The following is a 4,091-nucleotide window of genomic DNA, read 5'->3' as shown; positions in this document are numbered from 1 at the left end:
GGTAGATAATGGTGGATTGTTTGGCACATATAGACTAGGAGTTACAATGCAAAGTCTTTTCTGTGAGATCCAGCAGGGCTACTGACCCAGGCTACTACCACGCAATTTGGTAGTTGCCAATATTTAGTTAGGACAGTTTAAGTGCTCCTTAAATGTTCCCAAAGAAATAGCTGGGAGACAGAACCTACAGCTACACTGGTCTATTTTCTGACAAGCAATGCTTTAAATAGTTAACAATACAATTGCTATAAATTGTCAGAGCCATGCTACAAAAACATTGTAACTTAAGAACTTCCAGATGGAAGAGCTATTTCAGAAATTGTGTAACACCCCCGCAGGTTCTCCTTGTTGCAAAGTGAGCAGTCTGGGGGCTTTTTGTTGGTTGGTTGGGTTTTCTTTTTGGTTTTTGTTTGTGGGTTTTTTGATTTTTGTTTGTTTAGGACACCTCTGGATTACATTGCCTCCATTTAGTTAGCAAGTGAGTACTCTGCACTATAATTTCTCTTCCTAGACATCTTTCTGTCAATCCTTGTGATAGAAGTCTTCATCATTTCATATTATTTTATTTGGTTCCATAGTCTAAGGTGACATCAATTGTTCATATGCCACAGAAACCCCTACCTAACATATTCTTATCCTTCACACATGAATTTCTCCTGCATGTTCTCCCTTTCCTAGTGGCTATCCCCTTTCCCATCAGTGGGGGCAACTGCCACAGCCAGCAAAGACAAGCAGGTATCTCAGCTGCACATTATTCCAGGGAAGCATGGAGCTAGACACTCGTGAAAAAGAAAAGATTTTTCTTTGAAGACTCACACCAATTTCAGACAATCTAGCAAAGAGGTGAGACTCCAACTTTGCTGTCCTAGGAAAGCAGTAAAAAAATTCAAGGAAAATAAAATTAAAGGAAAGCTCCTTTTTCAGCTGCAGAATTCTCCAGAAGGAAAACAGATGCTGACAAATTCTCACTGGGGTTTCATACACCAGAAACATTGGGCATGTAACAGTTTCCAAAGTCCATCAAGACAAAATTTCCAGACACATTATAGGATATTCAGCTTGGTGGACCTAATCTCATTTAGCTCCATAGGTAAGATTCCTGAAGTTAAGGAAACTTGCTTGTTTCAGAAACCAGAATTCTGTTTTTTGTCCTTCCAATTTCAATCAGTAAAATTTGAATTCAATTCTGCAGTACCGAAACCGGTATCGTTATTGCAACATGTTCTTTGGGTAATAAATCAAATAAACAGAGAAGCTTTAATAAAAATTAACAACAAAAAGGAAAAAAATATAGAAAATAGAATATTCATAATGTAAGGCCCACCAATTTACCAAGTAGCACTGAAAACCCTAAGTGTTTAGACAAGAAAATATGTAACTTGATTTTAAATAGATTGCTTGACTTTAAAGTCTCAAAGGTTATCAAAGGAGAGAGAGATCTCCTAGGGAGAAAGTCATGAGGGGATGGTTGATGAACAACTTAGCATGAACTGGCAATGTGTACTTGTAGCCCAGAAACCAAACCAACCCTGGCTGCATCAAAAAAGCTGCCTTGCCAGCAGGGCAAGGGAGGGGATTCAGGACCTGTAGTGACAGAACAAGGAGGAATGAGTACTAATTGAAGGAGGGGAAATTTAGGTTAGAGATTAGGAAGAAATTCTTCACTGTGATGGCAGTGAGGGATTGGAACAGGCTGCCCAGAGAAGCTGCGGATCCCATCCCTGGTAGTGCTGAAGGCCTGGATGGACAAAGCTTTGAGCAGCCTGGTTTAAGGTGAGGTGCCCTGCCCATGGCAGGGGGTGATGATCTTTAAGGTCCTTTCCAACACATAACATTCTATAAGTAACTTTTCACATACAGCACATATCCAACATCTTAAGTTAGCTTATCTGGATCTTTCACAGATTTCCTTAAAAAACTGACTTGTTCAGTAAGAACTGTTATTACTCAACAGCATACAGTATTTTGGGTTGCAGGTTTAATTTTTCAGACAAGGCTTATTTTTTTTCTGCCTAAACTATTAAAATCTTAGCTTGCAGAAAAACAGCCTGTAATTTGATATTCATTAGATGTATTCTCATGGGCCTCCAGAGTACACTGCACTTAAAGTAACATCTTGATGTTACTGTTCATCTTCTATGGCCACTCAGAACTCCCCATAACACATTTCACTTTCACCTTTTTTCCTTTTCTTCCAACTCACAAAAATCTGATTTAAACCATCTCCCACTCCAAAAATTAACTATGAAGCAGGCACAATGATTACAGTATTGTTAGTATTATTGCTTGCAATAAATGAAGTTGCTTCCACAGCATATGAACAGTCTAATGAAATTACTGTAAACTACAGGAGGAGTACTTTCCATTTGGGTTGTGAAAAGAAGCTGATCTTGAATTTTATGCATGTTATAGAAAAAAAAAGTCTTAACTTTCTTCAAAGTGCAAAACCAATTAATAGTAGGTGAAAGATCATCTGACATTCTTTCATTGTCAAAAGTTTTCAATGTTCCTATGTAAAAACTAATAGAGATGGATTTGAAGCGACTTTACTGGTATGACTAGAATTGGAGATTTGAGCCATGCACCTTTTCCAAGTAAAGCTTGAGCATGCATATTCTACACCCACCAATGAAATTTTTAACTACAGCTAGATTCCTTTGTAGAATACTGCTTATGTAAGTTCATCAATGCATGCAATACAGAACCTCTCTTAAAAGAGAAACAACCTCATCAAGGTGGGTCGGGCGTTACAAATGAAAGTTTTATATCTGTACTGAGCACGTGTAGGCAATGTGTTTTGCCTGGATATAAGTTCCATGATCTTGAGCACATCTGTAATGAAAATAAAATCATACTTAAATTCATACTGCCCTTTTTTCTACAACTAAGTTTAATTCTGAAGATCACCTAATGCTCTGGAACAAGTTAAGCCTAATATAAGCTATATAAATAGCATTAACCTAATTTTACACATCTTTCCACCCTGACTGTAAATACTGATGTAACATGTCATTTAAGCATATGAGTAAAATTATCCTTATATACTCTTATATACACTGTATAGTAAGAATATTGAGTTTTGAGGTCCACATTTACATGCTCAAGCAGGTAAGACCATTAACCTCTCAGGCAGGATTTTAGTAAAACCTTAACTTTTCCCATAGTCACCTGACGTGAACACTAAGTATTTTCCATGCTTCAATGGCACAGATATTGAATCTCAACCACTGCAATCTTCATGGAACAGAAGACCTGACACAGAAAACAGAAACATCTCCTACTGCTTATGTGTTTGAAGAAGTTCCCTCTTTAGGTAAGTGACTAAATCTAGGAAGGTGCTCCTACCTTAGGGATTACTAGCTGACATGTGCTTCTCTACAGATTGGAAGTACATGCTTACACTACTACAAAAAGGAAAGTATTTAATCTTGGAATCACTAAGCATTAAATTCGTTATGCTAACCATGAACTCTTTTTTTTTCCCAGAAGGTACTCTTCTACAAATTGCAAAGTTAAGAGCCACACTGTTTCTTTATGAAGCTGTCCTATAGCATTTATTACCAGATTACAGGGAAAAATACAAATCAAAACCCAGAACACAATTAAAAAAAAAAAATTCCAAAACATGAGTAGCACCACAAAACCCTCCCAAAAAACCAAGAAACCCTGCAGCTTATTTTCTATTTGCAATCTACATTTAAAAGACCCTTTATTCACTCAACAGACCTTGACAGCTTTATGCAACCTCTCAGTCTGGACTGGTTGTATAAGAGCTCTATGCTTAAGGTAGCATTTATAAATTAGAGATCAGGCCTTATTTGATGATAATGCTTTGGTAAATCTCATCTGGAGGTTCTTGACGTACAACTAAAATACAGTGCCAAATTTAGCACTTGGTAGCACAAGCATATGTGATTTATTCCTCTGAAGAGTAAATCCAGTCCATAATAATGAACATTTCTACATGTTCTTTAAACCAGAAGATACTTCATTCCTCATTTTCTGTTTTTCCTCCCTCATTGTTTACTCATCAAGTACCAGATAAGATACATGTGCAAACCTTAGTAGATTAGAAGCAAAGAGACTGCAGC

Source organism: Molothrus aeneus, chromosome Z (assembly GCF_037042795.1).
Source record: "Molothrus aeneus isolate 106 chromosome Z, BPBGC_Maene_1.0, whole genome shotgun sequence".
In the NCBI taxonomy this organism is placed as follows: Eukaryota; Metazoa; Chordata; class Aves; order Passeriformes; family Icteridae; genus Molothrus; species Molothrus aeneus.
This window is presented reverse-complemented; position numbering follows the sequence as displayed.